Source organism: Cetorhinus maximus, unplaced genomic scaffold, assembly GCF_964194155.1.
Source record: "Cetorhinus maximus unplaced genomic scaffold, sCetMax3.hap1.1 HAP1_SCAFFOLD_730, whole genome shotgun sequence".
Lineage (NCBI taxonomy): Eukaryota > Metazoa > Chordata > Chondrichthyes > Lamniformes > Cetorhinidae > Cetorhinus > Cetorhinus maximus.
This window is the reverse complement of record NW_027596672.1, coordinates 24,618-43,169: the sequence shown is the minus strand read 5'-3', so window position 1 is coordinate 43,169 and position 18,552 is coordinate 24,618.

Here is an 18,552-nt window from a genome sequence, read left to right as displayed (position 1 = left end):
TGCAGTCCATGTGGTGTAGGTACGTCCACAGTGCGGTTAGGAAGGGAGTTCCAGGATTTTGACCCAGTGACAGTGAAGGAACGGCCGATATATTTCCAAGTCAGGATGATTAGTGACTTGGAGGGGAACTTCCAGGTGGTGGTGTTCCTATGTGTCTGCTGCCCTTGTCCTTCTGGATGGTAGCAGTCATGGGTTTGTAAGGTGCTGTCTAAGGAGCCTTGGTGAATTCCTGCAGTGCATCTTGTAGATGGTACACACACTGCTGCTACTGTGTGTTGGTGGTGGAGGGAGTGAATGTTTGTGGATGGGGTGCCAATCAAGCGGGGCTGCTTTGTCCTGGATGATGTCGAGCTTCTTGAGTGTTGTTGGAGCTGCACTCATCCAGGCAAGTGGGGAGTATTCCATCACACTCCTGACTTGTGCCTTGTAGATGGTGGACAGGCTTTGGGGAGTCAGGAGGTGAGTTACTCACCGCAGGATTCCCAGCCTCTGACCTGCTCTTGTAGCCACAGTACAACAGCTGGTGGGATTTAAAATCAATTAGTTAATTGAATAGAAACTGGAATTGAAAGCTTGTCTCAGCAATGGTGCCATGAAACTGTTTTCAATTGTCATAAAAACCCATCTGGTTCATGAGGAGCTGGCCACTCAAGGGTACCTTTGACCTCAAGAAATAATATGACCTGTCGAATTTCAACACGCTGCACTTGTGGGTTCGAGGGGATGGCTGACCCTGGATGGTGAACATCAGCAGTGAGATGTACTTCACTCATCAGAAGGACGATCTCTACAGTTATTTCCTCTTCACCCAGGGAGGCCCCTGTTGGCAGGAGGTGAAGATTCTGTTCTCCCAGTTTTCCCTGTCCAGTTGGGGTCGAATCCAGGATAACCAGCACCCATTGTGATTGGACAAGATCAACACAATCGGCTTCACGCTGGGTGACAAGGTGGATGGGCCATTCCAGCTGGAAATTGACGTCATTGGTGTGTGCAATGACCAGGCTGATCCTCAGGAATTTGCCAATGAGAAATACAAAAGGAACCCAGAGGTATAAACAGATTCATAGGGCAGCATAACCTCAGACAGACCTGCACAGGCTATAAAGAGGAGCGCTTGCCTGTGCTTAGCGAAGATCTTCTCTGCTGGATGGACTGACTGACTGTGTGCTGCTTCAGCCCATTTGAAGAGACCATTGATGGACTCTGCAGCAATAACATCTCACCTGGATCTTGGAGTGTTGAATGTATAGGAAGAAGTTGTAATAAAGTTTGTCTTTGTTAAAAAAAAAATGTCCTTTAGGGAAGGAAATCTGCTGTCCTTACCCGGTCTGGCCTACATGTGACTCCAGACCCACAGCAATGTGGTTGACTCTTAACTGCCCCTCTGCTTGCCTGTGATGCCCACATCCCATGAAAAGAATAAAACATAATGCTGGGTTTTATCGATGTGTCTGTTACGCACCATGTGCTCCAGGCTGTGCACTGGTGATGGAAGAGAGAGAGAGGCAGTCAGCGCAGTGGATGATTCTGGGCTGTGTGAACATAATCCATTGTATTCACATCAGGTGGAGGGAAGAGAGATGGAGATAGAGAGAATGTGATGGCAAACACATGCTAACTTGGATGTTCGTGTGACTATATCTAAAATTATGAATGTGCCATGGCATCTGTTACCATTCCCAGTCAGCTCACCTGTGCCCTTTTTTCATATAAAAATGGTCTTGCCTGTGCTGCTGTGGCAGTGTGAGGTCCTGTCGCACTCGGGGCGGGGGGGGTGGGGGGGGTTAGAGACTGTTGGAAACTCTAACACCTGCGCCCAGCACCAGCCTTGTGTGCTCTATAGTCATTATCTGGCTTGTAGGTTTTGTGCATGTGCTGCTGGCTGTGGTGTAAAACACTTTGCTGTGTGTGTTTGAGTAGACTGCATAGGATAGGGTTTCCCCCGTTGAGATTTTTGGGGCTGAGTGCTCTAAGACAGCAGTGGCTGCCATGGAGCTCCGGCAGAGTGCCATTGTCTGGAAGGCCTCTTTAAGTCCTCTCTTTTCGAATGGTGGGCATAGCCTAAGTGACAGATCTTTGAGGCCTGCTTCCCATGGTAAATAAAAGCACCCACACTCAGCAGCTGAAGCCCCCTCCCCTCTCCCCAACAGCTGTCATACCTCCCAATTTTTCACTCAGGTCACATGAAGCCTGAGGCATGAAAATGGGCTCATACCAGGAAAACACTTGGGAAGCACTGACATAGGAAATAGAGAGACAATTTTCCACACTTAGGCATTTTGCACATACTCCTTCCAAACACTAAAATCTAAATGGAGACCATTTAAGTTCTGATAATCACCCACGCTCTCAAAACCTGGGTACAGTTCCATGATTGTTGACTAACCCCTGACTAAGTTGCTATTTGCCTGTGTGAGCCTGCATAATGAGCTTTTATGACTAAATGAGGAGAGGGCATCAAAGCTGAAGCCAATCCTGCTCTTATTCGCTCTCCGTGCCCCCCACCCAGAGGTGAGTGGATCACAATCCGGAGTAGGAATCCTGGTTAGCTTTCCAACCCACCGGGAACGCTGGCAGCCCGCATTGCCTAACTGTTCTGATCTTCCTGCTCTGTACATACTTCCCACCAAACAGCGGAACTTGCTGCATTTTGATTCCCCCCATGAGGGAGTGCTGTCTCCCAGTTCACCTTCACTTGATCTGTGATTATAGCAGCACAGGTGGTGGGAGATTCTCAGTGCTCACCCAATGGCTTCAAACGCGTTCCTCCAGCAAGGGGTTAAGAATGGGAAGCCTGTCCGAATGTAACTGTTCCCCACCTTGAACCATGCAGACGCTGAGCCCGCTTGTCTCACCACATCTCCCCCTCTCATTGCCCGACAATTGGAGATCAGCTCACTCATAGCTCAACTGAGGTTAAGGCTTGTTTTTAAAACCTATTCCTTCGTGGGATGTGGGCTTCGCTGGCTGGGCCAGCATTTATTGCCAATCCCTAATTGCCCTTGAGAAGGTGGTGGTGAGCTGCCTTCTTGAACCTCTGCAGTCCATGTGGTGTAGGTTCACCCACAGTGCTGTTAGGGAGGGAGTTCCAAGATTTTGACCCAGTGACAGTGAAGGAACGGCCGATATATTTCCAAGTCAGGGTGGTGAGTGACTTGGAGGGGAACTTCCAGGTGGTGGTGTTGCCATCTACCTGCTGCCCTTGTGCTTCTTGGTGATTGAGGTCACTGATTTGGAAGGTGCTGTCGAAGGAGCCTTGGTGAGTTCCTGCAGTGCATCTTGTAGATGGTACACACACTGCTGCTACTGTGCGTTGGTGGTGGAGGGAGTGAATGTTTGTGGATGGGGTGCCAATAAAACGGGGCTGCTTTGACCTAGATGGCGTCGAGCTTTTTGTGTTGTTGGAGCTGATGGTGGACAGGCTTTGGGGAGTCAGGAGGTGAGTTACTCGCCACAGGATTCCCAGCCTCTGACCAGCTCTTGTAGCCACAGTATTTATATGGCTAGTCCAGTTCAGTTTCTAGTCAATGGTAACCTCCAGGATGTTGATAGTGGGGGATTCAGCAATGGTAATGCCATTGAACATCAAGTGGAGATAGTTAGATTCTCTCTCTTGTTGGAGATGGTCATTTCCTGACACTTGTGTGGTGTGAATGTTACCTGTCACTTACCAGCCCAAGCCTGAACATTGTCCAGGTCTTGCTGCATATACATGCGGACTGCTTCAGTATCTGAGGAGTCGTGAATGGTAGCTTGTGCCTTGTTTCTCAGTAATAGCTTCCTACACTTCCCCTTCTGCTATCTGTCACAGTTTTGCAATTTAATTAAAATCTTTGAACCGTGTCCACTTCCTGTTCGTTGAGTGCTATCCAGATGTAAAGCTGTGTTTGGTTACCCAAGGAAGGAAAATGACACAATGGGGCATGGATTAACATGTCCAAGAGTCTTTTCTTCATCTTTCATAACTTTACAGCACCAGCCAGGAACAAATGTCCACTGGAGTTTGCTAGGAAATAGAGATAGTTTAAGTAAGTTATATTTGTATTTGGGTGTGTTAGGAATAAGGTATATCTTTAAGTTCAATTTGTGTTTCTGTATTTGTGGGTTAAAAGGATGAAACCTGAATTTTAGTTTCACTTTAAAAGGCACCTGCATTTTAATGAGATTTTGATTCTTGAAGGGGAGTTAAAACAAACAAGGTAGTAAAAAACTGTGCTGTTGCCTAGCAAAAGGGATCATAGAGAGAGGCCCCATACAGACACACACACACTGAAAGCAGTTTGAGTTCAGTTGGTCAGTGTGCTTTAAGGTCAAAAGGAGTTGCCAGCAGAAGCAGCGTTGGAGAAGGATAGATAGCAAGTCCCGAACTAAAGTTGAAACCAGCTGCCAGGAGAAGTTGGACTGGAGGGAGCTGCAGGAAGCAGGTTACCCCAAAGAACAGAAGGGGGTGGTCCCTGGAAGACCCAAGTCAAAGGGAATGAACAGGAATCTGGAAAAGGCCCTGTTAAGAGTGAGAAGCAGAGAAATGCTCCAAGTTTAAAGGGAGAAAGCTGCAGGATGCAGACTTAAAGCAAAATAGGCTTGTGAGAAGCCAGAAGATCCAAGGAGTCAGCCAAGGGTCTGTAACTCTTTACTATGGGCATGAGAAGCAGTGGGGTTTGGCTGGCATGGCTGAGCATTTGAGCGAGGGTACATGGAAGGCAAAGCCTGAATACACATGGCGATCCAGGGGAGAGGAACATTGGAAGGAGAGTTCGAAACCCTGGAGGTGGACCCTTGTGGAAGGCGTCGGAGCGAAAGCGTTGTTTGGGAGAAGATTCCAAAGCGAGTTCTTTGAGAGTGGAGATTGGAAACGCTCGTGTGAAAGATGGAGTTCAGTGAGACTGGTTGGGTAACAGTGTGACTAGCGTCTGGGGGAGTTGATGAGAGACCCATAGCATCTGTTTGGGGTGGCAGCTGTCACTTGGTTTCAGAGTGTAGGGTGTCTGACCACAGGTTGCCTATTGGTTTACATGGACAGTGTACTTACTGTGAACATGAGAGTATAAGATGGCTTTTGTACCTTGTGTTATCCTTACGATTCTGCATATACCTGTAAAGGTATAGTTGTAGGTGAAGGAGTATTGTAATATAGTTAATCTTTTCTTGTTTAATAAATGTTTTATTCTTTTGTCAAAAGTTAATCAGCTGACTCCTGTGACTCTGTTCAGTAGCCGGCCTCCATGTTTCTAAACCAAAAAAAAAAATGTGAGGATCTATCAAGCCGGGTTCCACCCAGGGAACTGACTTGTCCAGTAGTAACATCAGCTGGGATCATAAGTTTTTGAAATTCTCACCTTCTGTTGCTGTTTTGCCTTTGGTACGTGTGTGTTTGTATCGCTGAGCTCGAACTCGCTTTAACCTTTCACTCACCAGTGATTATAGCTATCTGATTTAATCTGATTTTTATTGTTTACAATGTTGTAAGGCTCTTCCTCAGATTGAGTTGATACAATGCAGTGAATGATGTGCTTGTTGGGCTAGCTGAGCAGATGTAAACCTCACTGCATGGTGTGGCTACTAAAGGCCACCCCAGCCTTGGTTCTTGGTGTTGGCTGATCTCTCTCACCTTTCCGCTACATAGAAGTTACAGCACTCGAACAGGGTATTCAATCCAACTCATCTCTGCTGGTGTTTGTACTCTGCGTAATGTATGTTTGTGTTCCAGTTGTGTGTGCCTCTTCAGGATCATATTTATCGAGGAAGCTAGATAAGTACGTGAGAAGGAACAGAGGTTATGTTACAGTGCTGTGGATGTACCTACACCACATGGACTGCAGCGGTTAAAGAAGGCAGCTCACCACCACCTTCTTAAGGGGCAACTAGGGATGGACAATAAATGCTGGCCCAGCCAGCGACACCCACACCCCACGAATAAATTTTTAAAAATCTGCTGTATGTGATGCCTCTCCCTAGTTACCCCACAAAGATGATGGAAAATCTCCTTGAATAGCCACTGAGTGGCCAGTGTTGTGTAGGCCACATCCACATGACAGTCAGTCCAGGCAGAAGTGACTAGCTCCCTTCCCTGTCGGATGTCCATGAAACGAGTCTGCCCTTACAGTGCCTCGAGAGCTCTTCCAGTCTGGAAAGGGATGGCGAACTTTACAGTCGTCCTCAGCACCTCGGGATTGGGGGATTGTGGTAAGACAGAGAGTGAGGAAGAATCAGCCATTCATGATTCCTGTGCAGTGGACCTTGGGAGAGAAAGACATGGAATGGACTTCACAGTGAAGCTCCTCATGGTGGACTGGCTGGTGGACACTCGGACATAACTAATGGACACTTGGGCATGATACCGGAAAGCAGCTGGTGTTTAGATCACAAAGTCAACAACCTGAGGAAAGAGCAAAATAATAACAAAGAACTTAAACAAAATCTAATGCCTTCTTTCCAGAAAGGTGCTTAAAGTAACTCGGTGAGAGAGGCTGGCTGTAATGGTAATTTGTAACAGAGCTCTGGATGTTATAGCTCATTACCTGCGTGTGTGCTGTGTGTGTTATGGACCATTCGACAGTGAGAGGAAGTCTCAGCAGCCTGAGAGTGACTGTATCTCAGGATTAATCACTTTCTGCTCCGTGCTCTTCACTGCAAATCACATTTCATCATCAGCAAGTGGTTTTTATCAATTTGAACGGTGCTGCATATATTTTAAAAATTCATTCTTGGAATGTGGGGATTACAGGAAATGCCACTGTTTAGTTCCTGTCCTTTAGTTGTCATCTTGAACCACTAATGCAACAGGCTTGAGGCCACTTCAGCAGTCAAACATGTTAAGAGTGAGACAGGAGACACATATAGGCCCAGGCTGAATAAGAACAGCAGCTTTCACTCCCTCAAGGTCATCAGTTTTTTAAAACAGCAACAGATTTTTAAAAACTGGATTTCTCAGATTGTCCGAGTGGGATTTGAACAGTGCTTCTCTGGATTCTTCTGCCTAGCTCTCTGGATTTATAGCCCATTGATGTAACCACAACAGTTGTGTACCCTGACACAGAGGGTAGCTGCAAGTTTGCAAACTAATGCTGATTTGAGATTGTGTGTGCCTGTGGTGCAGGGAGTGTGACTGGGCTAGAAGGCCTGAGTGTATACCTGCACCATTGCATTGTTCTGTTGCATTGGAGTCCTGTGGGTCAAGTTCCTGCACCATTGCATTTTCTTGTGGCATTGGAGCCCTGTGGTGGGATTCCTGCACCATCACATTATCCTGTGGCATTGGAGCCCTGTGGGTAATGTTCCTGCACCATCACATTATCCTGTTGCATTGGAGCCCTGTGGTTAATGTTCTTGCACCATCGCATTGTCCTGTTGCATTGGAGCCCTGTGGGTAATGTTCCTGCACCATCACATTGTCCTGTTGCATTGGAGCCCTGTGGGTAATGTTCCTGCACCATCACATTGTCCTGTTGCATTGGAGCCCTGTGGATAATGTTCCTGCACCATCGCATTGTCCTGTTGCATTGGAGCCCTGTGGGCCGGGTTCCTGCACCGTTGCATTGTCCCATTGTACAGTATGATAGGAATGAAAGCTCAGTGTTTGATGTGAAATGCTGTTTTGATATTCTTGTAACCAGATCATAACATTGCCACTGTGGGTTTAGTTATTAAAATGAACAAATCCAAGGATTATATTTTGTGTCTGTGCCAGCAGTACCGTTGGCCTCCGTGCAGGCTGGTTATGTTTTTCCCTTGAAGGGGTAGTCCCTGCCCCTCATTACCAGCCCTTCATGTGAGAGCCTGATGGTGAATCTGGTGGTATCACAGTTGAGCTTGATACTGTTGTTGCCCAGCACAAGCCGGTGAGTGTCGAGTGTTAGTGTGAGCTCTGTCAGGTTTATGGCACCTTCACTCAGAGATAGGAAATCCTTCTCCAGCTGCTGCCCTGCCTGAAACCAGCCAGCCCGGGCTAGACTGGAGTTTCATCTGAGACCTGTTGTTTATGGATTTCTACTTCATACATTTTTCTAATTGTTTCTGCTGTTGACTGTGATTTAAAAAAAAAGTTCTGCTTTCTTAATCCCTCTTGAGGTTTGGTTTTGTTTGTTCAGAGTTTTGAAACTCCGCAGGGCTACAGGCCAAGTGCTGGGAAATGGGATTAGAATAATAGGGACTTGGTGACTGGCACGGACACAATGGGCCGAAGGGCCTCTTTCCGTGCTGTAAAATGCTTTGACACTATGCCACAGTTCAAGGTTCAGTTGCACAGTATGGCCTGGTTTCTCCTCCTGTGGTTTTCATCACCTGGCTGTGTGTGTTGAGTGGTGCGGTGCTCAGTAATAGAGTCCTGGTTGGGCAGAAACTTGATCATTGCTCTGTGCTGTGTTTAACTGACCTTAACCAAGGCAGCAATCACAGCTCTTAAAGTTGGCCTCAGTACCTGGTGTGGAGGGAGTCGAGGAATACAGGTGGGCGGCCCTCCTAATCGCTGCCTCCGCCTGGGAGGTACCCGTGCAGCATGTGGTCAGCGTGCATCTCGGGCAAGAGCCACTCCTTTAACTAATAGAAATGCCTATTTAGTTGAGAGAGCTGAATTTTCAGCTGCCACTCCAATGTTGTACTGCAGAGCAAGTCTATGCATCAAGAAGAAAGATGGTAAATTGTTTTAAAAAAGCAGTATTGACTGTTGGAGTGAGTGAGAACGCGCAGTGGAACAGTAACTAGCTGTCCCCTGGTTGCCGTCTTCCCCGTGTTTTTAGGTTGTTGATATGTGTCAGCTCTGGCTCAGTGGGTAGCACACTCACCTCTGGATCAAAAGGCTCTGGGTTCAAATCCCACTCCAGCACTTGAGTGCAACAGTCTCGGTTGACAATCTAGTGCAGTACTGTGGGAACCCTGCACCGTCAGAGATGTTGTCTCTCAGCAGAGACATTAACCCGAGGCCTCACTGTCCTCTCAAATGGATGTAGAAGATTCGATGACACGACTGGAAGAAGGGCAGTGGTGTTCTTCTCACTGACCTGCCCAATATTTATCCTAAAACCTGGTCATTATCAAGTTGCTGTTTGCGGGACTATGTGCAGATTAGATGCTGTGTTTAACACTTTCATTTGCAGTAAAGCACTTTGGGAATTTGGGTGGTCGCGAAAGACACTATATAAATGCACGTCTTTTTTTTAATTAACACTTGTGTCAACATCCTGTATGTTACGTAAGAGAACTACTGAATCCAGTTAATAATTATCTCTCCACGGGTTGCGAGTGTCACTGGCAAGGCCAGCGATTATTGTCCATTTTGACTCCTTTTTGCTTAAAGTCGCACCCAGACACTTGTCAATGACGGGCTAACCAGGAGGCTGCTGACAGCGCCATGGGAAATGTCAGCCTATCCTTGCCTTCCCTAGGTGTTGAGTGAGGGGGGAGAGCAATGTCGAAATGTGCCCCGTCAGGCCTTGACTGAAAATAATAACCCACTTCCTGGTTTATGTTGTTGCACAAGATTGTGTACGTGCTTCTAGTTAAGCAGTAAATAAATGTGTCTGCTGGTTGACTAATAACTGAAAGCACACAATGCATTTTCTTACTGGGAAAATGGGTTTGAGCTGCCCTGCTGGTGGTGACGTTAAAAGTGACTCCCTCACTGTCTGTCATTCTTTCAATCATTGGTCGAATCCCCCATCTGCTCACTTCCCTCCACTATGCTTCCACATTGCTTTCTGAGATCAGTACAGCTGTCTGCTGTGTCACTGAAGGCACAACATTAATGCATCATTTTGTGGGATCACACTACCTTGTACTGTTACTGATGGCAGCTCTGCTCATGTTCGAACTAGAATGGGTTGTAACAATCCTGTTCGGGTGGGGTTTAGTCACTTACAGCAAGATTTGTTAGATTGTAGAACTGTGTGACATAGGAGAAGGCCATTCAGCCCATGATATCTGTGCTGACCCTTGGCAACAGCTATCAAATTCATACTACTGTTTCCCCTCTATCCTTGCAAATCTTTCTCTTTCAATTATTTATACAATTCTCTTTTGAAAGTTGCTCTTGAATCTGCTTCCTCCGCCCTTTCAGGCGGCACATTCCGGATTATCATAACCCCGTGTGTGTTAAAACAAATTCTCTTCCGCCCCACTGACTCTTCTGTCGATTGCCTTAAGTCCACATTCTCTAGTTACTGATATTCCAGTTCCTCTTTATTTACCCTGCTGTCTGCTTGGTGCTAATCTGTTTCCCATTGTAACTTCCTGATTAGTTTAGACCGCAGTGGAGATTTTACTTTGTTAATGCATTGATATAACAGTTAGCTGTGTGTGTGTTGAGGGATAAATATTGGTTCAGGACCTTGGAGAGAATGACTTTCTCTCCCACTGGGATCTTTCACATCCTCCTGAGAGAGCAGACATCATTCATTCAGTTTACTACCTTGTCCAACAGTACAGCACTCCCTCAGTACTGCACCAGGAATGTAAACCTGGGTTATCTACTCAAGTTTCGGGAGTGGGACCTGAACCTACAACCTTCTGACTCCAAGGGGAGACTGCTTCCCACTCAACTACGGCTGGCACAGGTCATGGAGGGTTCATTGCCTTTGGCCTCTTGCCTCCATATCCCGTTTGGATTGGAGAATGGAGACATCCCAGATTCCTGCTCCTGGCAGTGGTTGCCAAGGGAGTGATTGGATATAATGTCTCTTCAGAGTCGAACAACCTCCGTGCAGAATGGTCAGTTGGGTGAGGTACCTGATGTTGTCGGCTGCTGCTGATCGATCAGTTTCTTCAGGAGAGGAGTCACGTTTAGGGGAAAGTGCTACTGGAGTTGGAACATCAGTGTTTGGTATCATGGTGTGTGGGAGTCTTGTAAGGAGAGTGAGGATTGGACAATATTTCAGCCTTGTGTCTCCCAGTGCTTAATCTGATTGGATCGCTGGAGACAGGAATCCAAACCAACAAATCTTCCTTGACCAATTCAAATGAAGAAAAGTAGATTTGGCATCTTTCTCTGCTTCTGCAGTTCTCCTGGCCTGGCATTGAAGAATAAAATAATGTTGGAAGAGCTGCTAAACTGTTTTATATGTAAAAAGACAAATGTCCTCAGGGCAGTAGACTCACCCCCTTGGCCTGGTCAGGCGTATATATACGTGACTCCAGCCCCACAGAAGTTATAAAATGACAGCACCATAAAGGCTGTTGTGAATCTGTTCTATAAAATAGTAATTATAATGTCATCGGCTGGACATACTTTGGTGTTGAACTTTTTTGCAAAGGACACTGGTAGCAGCAGCTGCTATGTTGCATTTGCAAAGGACACAAGCTGCTTTTTATGGAGACAGTCTGCAGAGCTCTCCGAGAGAGGATGCTGCCGTCAAGCCAAAAAGACCTTCTGCCCATCACACACATGAGTAATGTGGTATATGAATTTCAGTGCCAGTGTGATGTTAGGTATGTAGGCTGTACAGTCCCGAAGACTGGCGGATCATATCAAACAGCGTGTCCCTTCCACTGTTCATAACGGGCAAGGTACAGACTGTACCCAGCTAGCCCTTTTTTTTATATTCACTCACAGGATGTGGGCTTCGCTGGCTGGGTCAGCATTTATTGCCCATCCCTAATTGCCCTTGAGAAGGGGGTGGTGAGCTGCCTTCTTGAACCACTGCAGTCCATGTGGTGTAGGTACATCCACTGTGCTGTTAGGGAGGGAGTTCCAGGGTTTTGACCCAGCGACAGTGAAGGAACAGTGATATATTTCCAAGTCAGGATGATGAGTGACTTGGAGGAGAACTTCCAGGTGGTGGTGTTCCCATCTATCTGCTGCCCTTGTCCTTCCTGGTGGTAGTGGTCGTGGGTTTGGAAGATGCTGTCAAAGGAGCCTTGGTGAATTCCTGCAGTGCATCTTGTAGATGGTACACGTTGCTGCTACTGTGTGTCGGTGGTGGAAGGAGTGAATGTTTGTGGATGTGGTGCCAATCAAGCGGGCTGCTGGATGGTGTCAAGCTCCTTCAGTGTTGTGGGAGCTGCACTTGTCCAGGCGAGTGGGGAGTATTCCATCTCACTCCTGACTTGTGCCTTGTAGATGGTGGACAGGCTTTGGGGAGTCAGGAGGTGGGTTACTTGTTGCACGATTCCTAGCCTCTGACCTGCTCTTGTAGCTACAGTATTTATATGGCTAGCCCAGCTCAGTTTCTGGTCAATGGTAACCCCCAGGATGTTGATAGTGGAGGATTCAAGGGGCGATGATTAGATTTTCTTATGTTGGAGGTGGTCATTACCTGACACTTGTGTGGTGTGAATGTTACTTGCCACTTGTCAGCCCAAGCCTGGATATTGTCCAGACCTTGCTGCATTTGGACATGGACTGCTTCAGTGTCTGAGGAGTCGTGAATGATGCTGAACATTGTGCAATCATCAGTGAACATCCCCACTTCTGACCTTATGATGGAAGGAAGGTCATTGATGAAGCAGCAGAAGATGGTTGGGCCGAGGACACTACCCTGAGGAACTCCTGCAGTGATGTCCAGGAGCTGAGATGACTGACCTCCTTGATGCCACACTCTGTCAAATGCGGCCTTGATGTCAAGGGCAGTCACCCCACCTCACCTCGGGAGTTCAGCTCTTTTGTCCATGTTTGAACCAAGGCTGTAATGAGGTCAGGAGCTGAGTGGCCCTGGCAGAACTCAAACTGGGCATCAGTGAGCAGGTTATTGCTAAGCAAGTGCAGCTTGATAGCACTGTTGATGACCCCTTCCATTACTTTACTGATGATTGAGAGTAGACTGATGGGACGGTTATTGGCTAGGTTGGATTTGTCCTGCATTTTGTTTACAGGACATAAACTGGGCAATTTTCCACATAGCCAGATAGATGCCGGTCTTGTAGCTGTACTGGAACAGCTTGACTAGGGGCACAGCAAGTTCTGGGGCACAAGTCTTCAGTACTGTTGCAGGAATATGTCAGGGCCCATAGCCTTTGCAGTATCCAGTGCCTTCAGCCATTCCTTGATATCACGTGGAGTGAATCGAATTGGCTGAAGACTGGCATCTGTGATGTTGAGGACCTCTGGAGCTCGCTGAGATGGATCATCCACTCAGCACTTCTGGTGGGCTCCTCCATCATTGAGGATGGGGATATTTGTGGAGCCTCCTCCTCCAGTGAGTTGTTTAATTGTCCACCACCGTTCACAACTGGATGTGGCAGGACTGCAGAGCTTAGATCTGATCCATTGGTTATGGGATCGCTTAGCTTTGTCTATCGCTTGCTGCTTATGTTGTTTGGCATGCAAAAGTAGTCTTGTGTTGTAGCTTCACCAGGTTGACACCTCATTTTTAGGTATGCCTGGTGCTGGTCCTGACATGCCCTCCTGCATTCTTCATTGAACCAGGGTTGACCCCCTGGCTTGATGGTAATGGTAGAGTGGGGGATATGCCAGGCCATGAGGTTACAGATTGTGTTTGAGTACAATTCTGCTGCTGCTGGTGGCCCACAGCGCCTCATGGATGTCCAGTCTTGAGTTGCTGGATCTGTTTGAAATCTATCCCATTTAGCACGGCGGTTGTGCCACACAACACAATGGAGGGTATCCTCAATGTGAAGGTGGGACTTCGTCTCCACAGCGACTGTGTGGTGGTCACTCCTACCGATACCGTCATGGACAGATGCATCTGCAGCAGGCAGGTTGGTGAGGATGAGGTCAAGTATGTTTTTCCCTCTTGTTGGTTCCCTCACTACCTGCTGCAGACCCAGTCTAGCAGCTATGTCCTTTAGGACTTGGTCAGTAGTGGTGCCACTGACCCACTGTTGGTGATGGACATTGAAGTCCCCCACCCACAATACATTGAGACCTTGCCACCCTCAGTGCTTTCTCCAAGTGGTGTTGAACATGGAGGAGCACGGATTCATCAGCTGAGGGAGGGCGGTACGTGGTAATCAGGAGGTTTCTTTGCTCATGTTTGACCTGATGCCATGAGACCTCATGGGGTCCAGAGTCGATGTTGAGGACTCACAGGGCAACTCCCTGCGACTGTATACCACTGTGCCGCCACCTCTGATTTCAAAACTCAATGTCCAACATTAGATGTGATTCTGCAATTGGACAATACTAGCTAAATAATCCTCAGTGTGCTAAGAATTACACTCTCAACCAATTTAAGATTGCCAGTTGGGCTTGCAGCTTGCCGCATTTGCGTGTACTGGAAGCTGCATATATTAATACACGGGGCCCTGTTCTTTGCAGACAGAAAGAACATGTACACGGTGTCTGTTTCAGCTAAACAAAATAAGTGACAGCCATTCGCTGACTTATTCCTCAGGGCAATGCCTTGACCAGCCAGGGTCAAGCTACCTGGTTTAAATCTCAAACAATGCTTGGCAGTTATCTGTCAGCCATGGTGCATTCTCCATGACAAGGCCTTCAACAGAGTCCGCTTGCTGACCAATCAGCACTCTCTTTGCATACATTAGAAATTGTTGTTTCCTCCCTTATATTGCTATTCTTGTGAAGTGTCCTGATGAGTGCAAGATGAAAAGCTTCGACATGTCTCTTCTTTCAGCAATATACTAAACTGGCATTATCACCTCCTCGTATAAATTCAAACTCTGTTATAACCAACTCGGGATTGGGGGGCGCAAAGCGAGGAATCCCTTCACCCCTCTTCGCCTGGTTGTGACAAGGCCCAGAACCTCCTTGGTCCACTTTTGAGATGGGGAATAAATGTGGCTTTGTGTACCTTCCCCAGGTGCTCGAGGAGGAGGCAAACAGCACAGCCACACTGGTCCCCATGTATGTTGACCCCTGCCCCTCCTGAGATGGGCTCCCACAGTGAGGGAAGGGGAGTCACCTTGTATCAACGGTAAGCTGGTTACAGAGAGTACGTTGGTGATGCTGGAGACCAAAGATTTGAAATAAATAACCCTTTCCCAGTGCTACAAACAGTCACTCGACTCCATTCTCTCACGCTGATCATTATGTATCTGATGGGACGCATGCAGGGGATCCCCTGCTTGTGTTGTGATGCAGCCTGACACCTGCATCCCTCCCATTTGTGTGGATTTAGTTGCAGGTATGGGTGACCACAATCTCGCCCTGAGTTTTGAAATATTTCACAAGATGTGTAGGTGTGCAGTGATTACAGTGTGACGTCGGTTTTGATAGAGAGCCTTGCATTCACACAGTGCACTGTAACTCCGTGTGGCAAATGTCTCTAGGCTGGTGGCATCATGAATTACTTCAAAATACACAGCAAGATTCTGCAAACTATTTACGAGGTAAATAATCAGTTACTGTCTTATATTTTGTGGGGATCGAGGCTGGAATGTTGGTCCAGACGCTGGGATATGTCCCATCTCTAATCGTCCTGCGTGGGTGATAATCTGTCTGAGCCACAGCAACCGGCAATAGGGCCTCTCTCTGCTCTATATCGGGGACAGTGCAGCACTCGCTGCAATGTCATTGTCGGCCCAGATTGTAAACTGGCCTCCCACAGGGGGCTTAAATCCCTGTTACACAGTGTTAGATTTCGCATGTATAGTGACAACACCCAGCTCTACCTCACCACCACCTCTCTCGACTCCTCCACTGTTGCTAATTTATCAGACGGCTTATCCCACCTCCACTACTGGATGAGCAGAAATTTCCTCCGATTAAATATTGGGAAGACTGACACTATCGTTTTCAGCCCCCGTTCCAAACTCTGTTTCCTGACTACTGACTTCATCCCTTCTCCCTGACAACAGTCTGAGACTGACCCAGGCTGTTTGTAACCTTTGTGCCATATTTGATTCTGAGATAAGTTTCCAACCACAGGCTCTTGCCATCACTTGGGGCCACCTATTTCCACCTCTGTTACATTGTCTGTCTCAGCTCATCTGCTAAAGCCCTCACCCATGGCTTCATTACCTTTAGACTATTCCAACACACTGCTGGCTGCTCTCCCATATTCTACCCTCAGTAAACTTGAAGTCATCTTAAATTCTGTTGCCATTGTCTTAACTTGCATGAAGTCCCATTCACCTCTTACCCCTGAGCTTGCTGGCCTACAGTGGCCCCCAGTCAAGCAGTGTGGTGATTTTAACATCCTCCATGCCCCTGCCCCTCTCTCTTTAATCTCCTTCAGCTCCAAAACCATTTGAGATCGCGGTGTCCTTCCAATTTTGGCCTCCTGAGCATCTCCAGTTTTAATCGCTGCACTATTGGCGCTCATGCCTTCAGTTGCCTAGCCCCTAAGCTCAGGAATACCCTCCCCAAACCCTTCCACCTTGCATTCCTCCTCTATGACGCTGCTAAAGACCAACCTCTTTGACTAAGCTATCTCTTTCTGTGGCTCGGTGTCATATTTTGTTTTAGAATGCACTTTGGGATGTTTATTTTTCATTTTCATCAGGAACTGTTTCTGTGGCTTCTTGCAGAGCAGGAAGAAAAAGTGAACAGGGCTGTTCATGTAGCAACATGCCAAGCACACGCAAGCATGGCAGTCAAGGCCCCCACCCAGCATGTGTCTCTGCTTTCTGCAGCTAACTGTAATCTATCCAAGCTTTGTGTTTCTGGAGCTCTGACGTGTGTCAGTAAAAAATCTGACTCCTGGCACTTGATGCCAGTGGGAACTGGCTGTTTGAGAGGACAGGGGCCTGGAACGTCATAAACTCACAAAGGCAAGGCAGCACATTGCAGGAGCCGGGACACAGCCCTTTTGGATGCTTTGGCTCTTTGTCATACACGTGGGATGTCTCCATCACCTCTGGATTAATCACACTAGGCTGTTCTGACTTATAGCTGGTGTGTGAGACAGTGATCTCAGCTTTGGAGCCATTTGAAGCTGTTTAAAAACACAGCTGAACTAGCATGTGAGAAGCCAGAACGATTGAGGGGATGGGCTCTGAGGGCTGGTGATCTGAATTGGCCATCATCTTATTGTTAAAGAGAGGTTGAGAGATGGTGTAGGTTTTTGGATTCCAAAGGGACTGAATATTGTTGACCATGAAGAGTTGTTTCAGCTTGTCCAGAACATGAGGTCCAGAGGGCATGGTCTGTCCTTGAAGAGGGGAAATTCAAAGCTGATTTGTGGGAACAATATTTCATTCAGCAAGTTGCTGATCTATGGAACAGATTCCCGAGAGAGAGAGAGGGTGGAAGCTGTTGATATTGATTCATTGAACTGCAAATTAGGTTGTTTTTGTTTCCCTCTTTTGGAAGATATTCTGGAATCCAGACTGGGTAATTTGAGACATGACTGTGGTGGATGGAACAAGCTTGGGAGGAACTGGATGCTTTGGACCTGTGGTTCCTAAAGCTTTGCACCACAGTGGGGTTTCCTCGCTTCACATCTGGGTCTGTTAGAAACTGACTGACTGATTCCTCAACAACTCCATTATCATTGTATCGGGCAACTCCCAGGATGATTGAGGGTGAACTAGACAGGGCCTTCACCTTAATGCTGCTATTGACACAGTTGACGGATGTGGTTTTCCTGGACAACCTGGGTCTTTTCGTCTTCAGTGGTGCATTAGCTCTTTAATGTAAATTTGACTGCTTGCCTATAGGGCATTGTATGGCACAGGGTAGCTGCTGTGTTTGCCCTGCATAAATGAGTCTCCAAACTCCAAGCACAACAAATTGTATGAAGAGATTTGGAAGCATTTCAGATTGATAAGATGGTCATAAACAGAGGTATAAGGAAAGGACTTCTTACCCAGGGCAGAATGTCATTGACAGCTACACCTGTTATATAGTCCCAGTACATTTTCCAACACTCCATTCAGTCAAAGTTCAACCAATCTCTTAATGAGTTGCTGTATGGCAAATTCAAGATCTCAAATTGATCTTAACCTGTTAAGTAGCACAGGCTATTTGGAGGAGTAACAATCAGATCAGAAGAATTGTTATAGCAAGAAAAAGCCATTAGGATTAAATGAGCCTTACTTTCTGCTGTTGGAAGTTTAGGTCAGGCTTTATATAAAATGTACAGCACAGAAGTAGGCCATTTAACCCAATTGGGGTATGCTCCACATGAGCCTCCTCCCACCCCCCATCACCTCACCCTATCACCCTACCCTTCTATTCCCTATTCCCTTGTGTTTCCCCTCAAACATATCTATAGTATTCACCTTAACCACTCCCTGTGGGAGTGAGTTCCACATTCTCCCCACTCTCTGGGTAAAGAAGTTTCTCCTGTATTCCCCATTGGATTTATTGGTGACTGTCTTATGTTTCTATTCTGTGATTTTCTCTGGTACTCCTGTACCGGCATTTCCCATGGTACACTGCCAATCGGTTTCGCTATGTCAGCAATCACCATGACCTTGGGGTGAAATCTCCTAATTCTGTATCTGCTATATATGTATATCATTGATTAGCTGACTGTGGGCAGGAAGATGGAATATTTATTGTATATTGTCCTCCTTTTGCCACCTTCAGATCCAAACCCCTCTCAGGAAGGTGTGCTCCATGCACCTCCCCTTTCTCTTGAATTGTTTCTCTCTCGCCTTCCTTGAACTCTTTTTTCTTTCCAAAAAAGCATCCCCTTACCTCTCTCAAGCCCCCTCCATTGGCCTGCCCTTGGTGACCTCTTTCTCTCCTCTATTACT